The 12,225-nt window shown below is 37.6% G+C and overlaps 1 protein-coding gene across 1 annotated transcript in view; it reads right to left on the bottom strand.

The window, feature by feature from the left end:
• Positions 1–12,225, bottom strand: part of SH3RF1 (SH3 domain containing ring finger 1) — a 184,017-nt gene that overhangs the window by 120,409 nt on the left and 51,383 nt on the right. The gene's annotated exons all lie outside the window — the stretch shown is intronic.

Below are 12,225 nucleotides of genomic sequence, written 5' to 3'. Positions count from 1 at the left end.
TAGTAAATGTCAACCTAAAAGAGAAAAGATCTTGAGTTTACCAGAACCATAACCTCAGGATACAGAATTAAAGAGGAAGTTACTGCTTTAGTCATTTGGCAAATATTTACTAAGTGCCTACTTTGTGCCACATGGTGCTTGAGTGCTGGACCATAAAGAACAGTGTTTGTACTATGTCCCTAACAAAAACTGTTTCTTTACCCTGCTTCTTCAGTTTAATGCTTACCTCCCTCTCCAGGAGGCTGGTTCCTGGTATGAGATCAACCTTGAAGCTCAGCCCTCTATTTTCTCTCGTGCCCACACATCTAGGCAAATAGAGTACACATTTAACAACCTCAAACAGTGAGTCTCTGTGTAGATGAAAAATGGGAGTCCAGAGTGGCAAGTACTATTTCAATTTACCAACTCATCTGAAGGAGGGAGGTGGTTCTTTTTAAAGGGTAATTTAAAAATGAATAAAAGTCTTCATCTTACAGCCAGCTTATAATTATTATTTCAGTTAGAAGTATAGTGACAATTGTCTGAACCTCTGAAAACACAATGATAGTAAATACCTACCTTTAAAAACCAAAGTATCAGTTAATTTCAGGCCTGTGTGCCTATTTCTAAAGAAATAACATAATAATTTTACCTAGCAACTTCATGACAAGCAGAGAAGCAGTTTATGACAAATGAGTTCCTTACATACATTGTTGTCATCAGATATTTAATCTTTGCACCTAAAGATTAATATATTTACCATTAAAAATGTTGAGGTGGTCTCCAATAAAAGGAACCTTGAAAGACACAATTAGGTGCTTTTTGAGCAGGAAGGAAAAAAGAGTAAAGGAGGAAGACATAGCACTCTATATCTCGACAGTATGATAAATTCTCCTGAACACTGTTTGGGCTAGACAGCTCTTAGAAAAAAACGTCTGTAAGTTTGGGGAAATACTATTCAAGACTGACAATGCACATTAGCATATTAAGGACTCTAAGAAGTTCTGCAGTAAGAAATCTCATTATATTTAACCAAGTTAAAATGATTTAACCAAATACCCCACAGAACACATCTAAAGAAATGTTGTATTTAGTACTTTCCAATTATGTCACATATTAACATAGTTGCTATATATATAAAGTGCATCAGAGATTATTAACTCATAACTCAAAACATTTAGTTTGCAGTTCCTTCAATATGAAAATATCCTGGAGTTGTTTTAATTATTCAACAAGTCTTACCAGAAATAAGATGTATATTTTAATGTATAACTGATGTATAAATTATAGCTATTGATGTATAAATTATAGCTAAATGACATTTAAAAAATATAAGCTATTTTGCCTGTTTGGTTGAGGATATACCTAGAACAGTATCTGGCAAATAAAAGTATTTGTTAAGTGAATGACTGAATAATCTGCATCCTCCTGCCCCCCAAATTCTAGTCAAGAGATAACTCTTCTGATTTGTTCTTAAGACTCCGTGAGAGGTACCAGCAACCTGTGATTCATTTGTTTAGAAGCACATTACAGAAGAAAGAACACAGAGCTTGGTGATAAACTGACAGGGTTTAAAGTCTAGTTGCACCACTAACTAGCTATGTGATCTTGAACACCTACTTTCTGCAAAACAGGAATTAAAACTGTTTTTATCCCAAAAGACTACTGTGAAGAAAGTGCCTGGCATAATCTTGGCACTCAGAGGGATTCAAAAGTTACCAGTAATCTCTCTCTCCCTCATTCTAACTTCTCTTCCCTATTGAAACCCTGAGAAAAAAAGAAACTCAAGGGTAAGTGAAACTTCATGGTAGACTATTAAATAAGGTGAAGTAAGGCAAAACAAACCCCACACTGAATATAATAAAATAGAGAATTAGTTTCTTACAATTGTAATACTATTCTCCACCCGTTTTTCTAAAGGTCCTGAATACTGTAGTTTCTTTCAATTTTGAGGTGTACAAGTTTTTTTTTTCTTTTTTAAGATTTTATTTATTTATTTGACAGAGATCACAGGTAGGCAGAGCAGCAGGCAGAGAGAGAGAGAGAGAGAGAGAGAGGAAGGGAAGCAGGCCCCTTGCTGAGCAGAGAGCCTGATGCAGGGCTGATCCTAGGACTCTGGGATCATGACCTGAGCCGAAGGCAGAGGCTTTAACCCACTGAGCTACCCACGCACCCCCTGCCCCATACAGCTTCTTTTAATCAAACTAATTCAACAAAACTTCCCACCCATAATTTCATTAAATTACCTCATTCCCTGTCAAAGGCTTTAACATCCTCAAAATCAGCATATTCTTAGGTTCCTACATTTTCTCTATCCTCCAACAACCCTCAAACATAAAAATTTCCCAGAGTATACGAAGTTTAAGATTCCACAATGCTAAAAGCAATTAAGAGTATGAAGTTGGGTATTTAATATACATCTAATTGACACAAATAATACTGAATCTTGCCTAGTTATCACAGATAGCAACTTCTCCCCTTGAAGAGTTCGGGTTCATGTTTATCTTGTTTCTGGAATTTGAGGCAACTTATAATGTTAAAAATTTGTTCTGCTAATGTAAAGATTTTATAAGAAGGCTGAATTTCCATTCTCTGTCTCAATCAGTCATTAGTGAATGAAGGAAAGATAGGAATCATATATTAAAATGGAAATTTACTAGCCACATGGAGTTGCCACATACGCAGATACCACATATGCCGCATACACATACAGAGTAACAAGGGAGTCAAGAGAAACAGCTTCATTAAATATGCTATTTATGTTCCAGTAAATCCAGTGTTTTAGAATCTGACATTTGTTTTGAAACCAGATTCAAATTTAGTACATAGTATTTCTTTGTTGGCAAAGAGCTACAAGAAAGTTAATGCCAATAAGTCTAGCTATTTCACACACACTTTTTGTGTGTTAGGTTATCAGAGGACCTATGAATCAGGTCAAAATTAACATCACATGTAGGGCTTTGGAGAAACATACATGACTTGTCAGATTTCTTGATGAAAACCAAGTTTTATTTTTGTAATACCATTGATAAGGCAAGAATAAGCATGGCAAAGTTTCCTATGCATTATCTTTATATTAATAATCATGATTTTGTAAAAATAAGATCAAATCACCTAAAAATGCAGGCCAACTCCCAGGCATGACAAATATAATGCCCTAAACTGAGGGGCATAGTGCAGCCCTGAGCATAACCTTTTTGGGGTATTTTTAAGCCATTTGATCTCATTAAAGTGTTGACAAATACTCGCCTGTCAGAAAAATCTTCCAGCATATTTTTTTACTTAGTAATACAGGTAGTAACTCTAAGAGGAGCACTTAACCAGACATAATGATCTCCTTAACTAGACTAATAAATTTCTATCTTTCCCTTTCTTTAAATTTGCCAAAATACCATACTGACACTGAGTGAAATTTTTCTGACTCAAGGAAAGGAAATAGAACACCAAGGATATTTAAAATATTTCTTTTTTTTTTTGAGTTTTCTTCTTTTTAATTTTTTTTTTATTTTTTTCAGCATAACAGTATTCATTATTTTTGCACCACACCCAGTGCTCCATGCAATCCGTGCCCTCTACAATACCCACCACCTGGTGCCCCCAACCTCCCACCCCCCACCCCTTCAAAATTCTCAGATCGTTTTTCAGAGTCCATAGTCTCTCATGGTTCACCTCCCCTTCCAATTTCCCTCAACTCCCTTCTCCTCTCCATCTCCCCTTGTCCTCCATGCTATTCAAGGATATTTAAAATATTTCTTAACAACACACACACACAGGCACACTCAGAGGAGAAACTCATATCTTGACTTAAGAAAACAAGCAAACCATGTCCAAAGATGTTCTCAGATCCCCTTTGGCAAAACTGCCTCATTCCAGCTCATTAGGGACATTTACATTTTAACTAGGCTTAGAATCTGGAGCCTTTTATAATTGGTTCTTCCCCTATCAACTAACACAAGAGGAATATATACATTTTTTAATTAATGTCTTTATTTTTTTTTAATTTATTTAAGTAATCTCTACACCCAACGTGGGGCTAGAACTCCTGACCCCATAATCAAGAGTCTTATGCTCCTCCAGCTCAGCCAGCCAGGTGCCCCTTAATTAATGTCTTTAATAAACATTATTAATAATGTTAATATAAACAGTAATGGAATAAACAGTAATGGAATTCTGGAATGCAGCACACACAGCAACCTAAGAAGCATACACAGCACCTACAGTCTATCAGATGAGTGATTTCAAGGAACTAAGAATACTGGTTCTAAAGAACATTCTTGAAAATATCAGAACACTTCAAGAGAACATGCCACATGCAAACTCCACAAAGTCCTTATAAAGCCAGGTTATACAGGTATCCCCTACATTCTGAAAGTTCATCTTACACCACTTCGCTTTAACAAAGGACCTACATTACCACCTGTTTTTGCTAACCGAAAAAAATCCGAGGAAGATTCACTTTTACAAAATGGTAATTGCTTCTTCACAATAAGCCACTTTGACTTATGAAAGGTTTCATAAGAACTTTCTACCTTTGGACAGCAGGAGAAACCTGCACCTGTTCCAGGGAACGTGAAAGAAATCCCAAAAGGAATTTTGCTCTTATGAGAAAAGGCAAAAAGCAAAAACAGCATTCATCATTTGTTTTACAACCAGTAGTTACAAAGGCAGCATGCACCTCGTGAAGCCAGAGGGTCGTCCCCAGGCTCCTTCCCCTGGAACTACGCTCAGCATCTCAGCACCACACTCCACAGCTTTGAACGTGTCTGTGAGCAACTGTGCTTTATCTCCATTTATTCTGTACATCCGTTAGCAAGATGTGTCCTAAGGTATCAGAAAAGCCTGAGAGAGGTTATTTCTGGGACCTGGGAATGCTCAAAAACCTTCCCACATAAATTAACAGTATTTGCATCTTCACGTTGCACCATTCTGGCCTACAAACAGTTTCACAGGAACACTCTACTTTTGGATAGTGAAGGAAACTTGTACTGAGAATCTTCGGCTCAAGTGCCACAGAAGATAAAAGAAAATTACATTTAGTACTGTTGTCATTTTACCAATGGGAAACGAATAAACAAGTTAGGGACAAAGTAAATGGGGCAGCAATCTAAAAAGAAATGAGATCTGCTAACTTCTGGATACTAGGTCATCTGCTAAAACAAAATTCTTACATTTTAAAAATAACTCACCAGGGGGGCGCCTGGGTGGCTCAGTGGGTTAAAGCCTCTGCCTTCGGCTCAGGTCATGATCCCAGTTTCCTGGGATGGAGTCCAGCATCGGGCTCTCTGCTCAGCAGGGAGCCTGCTTTCCTCTCTCCCTCTCTCTCTGCCTACTTGTGCTCTCTCTCTCTGTCAAATAAATAAATAAAATATTTTTTAAAATAAATAAAGAAAGAAAGAACTCACCAGGGCGCCGGGGTGGCTCAGGGGTTAAGTCTCTGCCTTGGGCTCAGATCATGATCTCCGGGTCCTGGGAAGGAGCCCCACATCAGGCTCTCTGCTCAGCAGGGAACCTGCTTCCCCCACACCCCTGCCACCTGCCTGCCTCTCTGCCTACTTGTGATCTCTGTCAAATAAATAAATAAAATCTTTTTTAAAAATTAATTAATTAAAATAAAATAACTCACCACAGTATACTCAAGTCTTCTAGGATTAGACTCTAGCCTCTGAATCAATACTACCCCAGAAGGAAATTTTCAAAAGCTCAGAGCTCTGTCCATATATGTGGTCAGCTCCATAGTGGTGTTTTGTACTCTTGAAGCTCAGCACTCCAGCTTCTGGCTGCTGTGAGCTCGGCTGGGAAGATAAACCCAACAGGGAGACTGTGGTGGCTCGGCCAGTTCCAGTTCCAACAGATCTACCTCTATGGAGGACACTTGTTTAGAAAGCTCCCTTTTCTTTAACTGCTGGTCTACTGGGTCAAAAACCACAAGATGCAACAGAGGACAACAGGAGGTGGGGTTGTTTATACAGGTGCCACTTTCCAAAGGGCACTCACAGGAACAGCCCTCCCTATAGGGCTAGACTCTGATCACAGGCCTAATGACAACACCATGGGGGTGTCAGTGGGGGTGAGTAGATTCTGCACAAAGAGAGGAGCAGGGTCTGGGCAGAAACCCAAACAAAACTGGGTAAGTAAGTAGAGCCTCTAGTCTGCTTTGCCAAGGTTTCCTGTCTGCTGGTATGTAACAGATACAACAAAACATACTAAAATAATTTTATTTAAAAATGTAAAGATTTAGCTCAGACTTATTTAAGGCCTCCAGTTTTGTTTTGTTTTTCCTAAAAGGAAACTACATTCCTTCACTAACCCTCCATCCACATCCCTGCTGCCTGACCCCAAGTATTAGCAGTTTCTGCCCAGAGTTTAAATGACCTTTGCCCTTCTACCCACTTTATCTTCTATAGGAATTCCACTCATCCTTTTGTTACCCACTGAAATCCATTATGCTCTCATTTTCCTCTCACTTTTACTTATATTCCTACAGAAACTCTTAATAAAGGAAATAGTTATAACTAGGCAGGCAAAAGAAAAAGATGAAAAATAAATTTTAATACCATATAGCCATACTTCTTTTTATTTTTTATTTTCATTTTTTTAAAGATTTTATTTATTTATTTGAGAGAGAGAGAGATCACAAGTAGGCAGAGAGGCAGACGGGGGCGGGGGGGGAGCAGGCTCCCTGCTGAGCAGAGAGCCCGATGCGGGGCTCGATCCCAGGACCCCGAGATCATGACCTAAGCAGAAGGTGGAGGCTTTAACCCACTGAGCCACCCAGGCACGCCTAGCCATACTTCTTTTTAGTAAGACACCAAAGTCTCTAAAAACAAACAAACACACACACACACATACACACACATACACACACGTGGGTACACACACAATCTCTTTTACGTTAGTTTTTTTTTTTTAAAAACTTGAACAATTGCTCTCAAGTCAAATGTTTGTTTCCTAATGATTTAGTAAATGACTATTTTCATCCCTATTAAATGAAATACACATAACCTAGAAGACCAGTGAATGATTATGGCCATTTTAGTTATATCAATTTCACCCTGTCCTCGCACCCAAGGACAAAAGGAGATGATACAGAGTTCTGAATCAAGCATCATACATCTACCCTGAAGCTGTATCAAGCTTATCTACCTCCCTCATTTAGGTTCCACTCCTAAAAAGTTGCCCAACATTCACTCCAAGTCCTTTGTAACCCAAGGGACAAAGCCAAGAAGTAGGCTGGGAGCCTCAACCATGCATAAATCCCCAGATGTAAATAAAGATACGAAATTTTTTCTTAAAATTTGAGTTTCTATGGCTGAAAAAATAAGCAAGGGGTTGGGGGGAAAAAACAGAAATAAGTAAAAGGATGAAAAACATACCAAACAAAATAAAAAGTGGCAGTATGTTATGGGAGAGGAGAGTGGTCATTGTCAATTCATCCTTCAGTTCTCAAACAAGAATCCACTTCATCCAGGAAGCCTTCCTTCCCTGAGGTCAAGTCAGCATGAGGTGAGAACAGAATTGAGGTGAGAACTGAATTCTCCTACTGTATTCATTCCCCTACCTACAGCATTTATCACCTTCATTGAACCTGTAGAGTTACTTGTCCGCCTGTCCCACTGGAATTTAAACTGAGGACAGGGATCATATTTACCTCGTAACTGCAGTATCCTTAATATCAAGCTTGGTCTATACTGAGGGTCAGTAAATATTACTAGAAAAATTACATAATATGAGTTCAAATGCTGGTTCTACCATTAACTCACACTGTAACATAAATTACTCAAGTTTTCTTACCTGCAAAATGGACATAAAAGATAGATAATACTGTACTATAGCAGTAAATGCTAGCATAATTCAATGCGCTCAACAGACGTTAAATGTTTACCTTTTTTCATGCCTTTTCATTAGTCCTCAGATCTCTGCATTCTGATCAGTCCCTTCCTGCCTTCCTCCCTCAATAATACCTATCCCTCGCATCGTCATCTTGTAGGAGTCTTTCTGCCATTGCATCCTTTACTTCCCTCTTGCTTTCCTCTCCTCCTCCTCTTTCCGTATTTGCCTTGCTGTATATTTCCATCTCCAAACCACAAAGAATCATTTGTACTTGAAAATTGTAAACTCTGGGTGCCTGGGTGGCTCACTGAGTTAAGCCTCTGCCTTCAGCTCAGGTCCTGGTCTCAGGGTCCTGGGATGGAGCCCTGCATTGGGCTCCCTCCTCAGCAGGGAGCCTGCTTCCCCATCAACCCCCCCAACCCCCACCTGGCCTGCCTCTCTGCCCACTTGTGATCTCTCTGTCAAATAAATAAATAAAATCTTAAAAAAAAAGAAAAGAAAAGAAAATTGTAAACTCTACCTTCTAATTCACACCAAGACTAAACATTTTATGTGACTATTCGGCTCATGCTCTAGATATGTTTTAACCTATGATTATTTATAGCATGATGCAAAAATTGAAGCAAATGTTAATTTCACAAATAATGAAACAATATGCTTTAGTTTGTTACTTCCAAAAGAGGCCTAAGCCTAATGGGGCGTACAAAATAGTAATTTTTTAAATGCCACTGAAATGAAACTGCATTTACCTAGTTTATAAAAACTATCTCTTTTCATAATAGCATGTACAACTTTGCATAATTATTTTTTTGGTGATACTGCTTCAAAATTATGTGCTCAAAAAAACCCTACTTTCATTAAAACAGAATTATTTATTTTCACAGGACAATGTAAATAAGAACAAAAGACAAAATGCTTATACTCTAAAATCAAAAGTCCTATAAAAAGTCTGTAATGTATCATCCGTCAGTGAACAGGTTTTGGTATTTTGACCCTCTCTCTAAGGAACTAAATCCAAGATCACCATTCTGTAACCATTCACTGGAGAACTCAGAAAAAGCCGATTATCTCATCAGCACTGCCTATTGTGAGTGAGGAACTAGGTCAAACTGTTCTTAGTGCGTTCTTTCAATTTGAATGAAGGTCTTGTGCACTTAGTACAGTATTTTTCATAATTAAAGGAGGAAAGCTCCACAAACAATTAAGGCCTAGATAACAAATGTATGTGTGTTGGTGAATGAAAGAATTCATGGGTTTTATGTCCATGTGTATCAGGGAATTGTCAGATGTCCATGAAACTGGCACAAAATCATATGGCTGCCATCCCAAGTCGCCATCTAGATGGCCACCACTCCTGAGTCCACTCTCATAGAGAAGACTTCTCAAAGTGATACTAACTCATGATCTGTTTTATATCCTAACACCATGTACATCCTGTGCATATTTCATTAGATTTATATGTAAGTATTTAATTTTCGGAGGCCCTAATGTAAATAGTATTGTGTTTTTAATTTTGAATTCCACTTGTGCATTGCTGGTATATAGAAAAGCAACTGACTTTTGTATATTAAGCTTATAGCCTGCAACCTTGCTATACCCTCTTACTAGTTCTAGGAGTTCTTGGTCAATTCTTTAGGATTTTCTAAATAGACAATCATGTCATCTAGCGAACAAAGATGCTTTCATTCCTTCCTTCCTAATCCGTATATATTCTACTTCCTTTTCTTGTCTTACTGCATTAGCTAGGACTTCCAGTATGATGTTGAAAAGGAGTTGGGAGAGGGAATATCCTTGCCTTGTACTTGATCTTACTGGGAAGGCCTCCAGTTTCTCGCCATTAAGTATAATGTTAGCCATAAGTTTTTCGTAGATGTTACTTAACAAGTTGAGGAAGTTCCCTCTATTCCTAGTTTAATGAGAGTTTTATAATGAATGGGAACTGGATTTTGTCAAAGGTTTTTTTCTGCCTATATTGATAGTCCTGTTATTTTTCTCCTTAAGCTGGTTGGTGTGATGGATTACATTAATTCATTTTTGAATGCTGAACCAGACAGACTTGAATACCTAGGGAAAAAAATCCCACCTTGGTAATGGCATACAATTCTTTTTATACACTGTTGGATTCAGCTTGCTAATACTCTGTTGAGGATGTGTGCATCTATGTTCATGAGAGATATTAGTCTATAGTTTTATTTTCTTATAATATCTTTATTTGATCTTGGTATTAGGGTAATCCTCAACTCCTAGAATGAGTTTAGAAAGGATCTCCTCTATTTCTCTTCTTAAAGAGAATGTGGAGAATTGATATAATTTTTCCTAAATGGTTGGCAGAATTTATCAGTGAACCCACTTGAGCCTGATGCTGTTTTAGAAGGTTATTAATTATTGACTCAATTTGTTTAATAGATTTAGCCTTTTAGATTTCCTATTTGATTACATCATTTGTTTATTATGAAAGTTGCATTTTCTCTCAGAAACATGGAATTCACAGATTTAATATCTATCAATATGTGGCATACTTGTTTTCTAGCAGTCAAGTAATGTAGTATAGTGGTATATATATATGTATTTTTTTTAAAGATTTTATTTATTTATTTGACAGCCAGAGATCACAAGTAGGCAGAGAGGCAGGCAGAGAGAGAGGAAGGAAAGCAGGCTCTCCGCTGAGCAGAGAGCCCGATGCGGGGCTCGATCCCAGAACCCTGGGATCATGACCCGAGCCGAAGGCAGCGGCTTAACCCACTGAGCCACCCAGGCGCCCCTATGTGGTATATATTAACTATATGTCTAACTCATTATTTCTAAGGCAGGCAAATAATAAAGAATCTTTAAAATTCCATATTCCACAAAAGGTTTAGGACAATTTGAAATTATAATGTTTAAAATTGACATTTAATCATTTAAAAATTAATTTAGCATTTATCTTCATGATTCCTGATTTTTAAATATGCAAGTATTTCTCATTGTTTCCTACCAATATTTGATATATTTTATTTTGGGGGTAAAATTTCCTACAACTGTCCTTAGATAGTCTGCTGCTATTGTGAGTAAATAAGATCTATGCAATGACTACTATGAAGTATAAAAATGTCTGTTCAGAAACAAGAAATGCTTTCTCCTCATGTTTTTATCAAAAACTCATGTTAGGGGCACCTGGGTGGCTCAGTCAGCTGGGTGTCCAACTCTTGGTTTAGGCTCTGGCCATGGTCTTGAAGTTGTGAGATCCAGTCCCAGACTGGGTTCTGCATTGAGTGGGGAGTCTGCTTATCTTCCTCTCCTTCTACCCCTCCCCCAGCTCACACACTCTCTCTCTCCCTAAAATAAATGGATAAATCTTTAAAACAAACAAACAGGCCCATGGTACACTCTAGTATTTAAAGATTTTATTTATTTATTTGTCAGAGAGAGAGAGAAAGAGAGAGAGCACAGGCAGACAGAGTGGCAGAGGGAGAAGCAGGCTCCCTGCAGAGAAAGGAGCCCAATGTGGGACTTGATCCCAGGACGCTGGGATCATGACCTGAGCCAAAGGCAGCTGCTTAACCAACTGAGCCACCCAGGCGTCCCCACTCTAGTATTTATAAATAACTCATGAGGGAAATTCATTTGAAAATTATATCTACATGTGCAAAACAGTATAACTGCTTACTTATTCCAAGCAAAAATTCTATTCCCTAGTTTTCTAGATACACACACACACAAACAATTAATTACTTAGGTGTATTTAACTATTTATTTAAAGGAGTTAACAGTAAACTAATTAATTACTTAGGTGTATTTAACTATTTAAATGAGTTAACAGTAAACTAATTAAGTCAAGTTAGGAATAAAGTTTTAAAAACATTAGAATAAAAAGTAAAAAAAAAAAACCATGCTGGGATACTGTCACTATGAAAGGAAGCTAGACTAGCCTGAGAGACTACATAGAGAGAGAAAGGCCAAAGCAGCATCAGCTGAGGGTGAAACCATCTTGGATGTTCCAGGTCCAGCGAGGTAACCCTAGCAGATAGCACATAGAACAGAACAACTGCATGGTTAAGCCTAAGCAATCTAAGAATTATAAGAAATAATAAATTGTTGTTTTAAGACATCAGATTAAGTGACAGTTTGTTATACAGCAATAAAAAGTGACACAAAACATAGGAAAATATCTTCATAATTTGATTTAATACAGATTTCTTAAACATGTAGTCAAATTTATTAATGGGAATTCTTCTTCCATCCCTTTTGTATTATCCATTAATTGCTAACTCATAAGTTATTTCTAGAATGATAGCTAACAGTCTTCCGGATTTTCCTGCTATTTACATTTTCAGTAAACAAAATTCATTTGGTGTTTCATTTTTCAATGTTACAATATGATAAAGTAAAATACCATTTAGTACTCTGTATTGTACACTTCCAATGGTCCTTAATTTA

This window comes from Lutra lutra, chromosome 2 (genome assembly GCF_902655055.1).
Source record: "Lutra lutra chromosome 2, mLutLut1.2, whole genome shotgun sequence".
NCBI classification, from domain to species: Eukaryota; Metazoa; Chordata; class Mammalia; order Carnivora; family Mustelidae; genus Lutra; species Lutra lutra.
The sequence above is the reverse complement of the archived record's forward strand: the minus strand, read 5'-3'. Positions and strand labels throughout refer to the sequence as shown.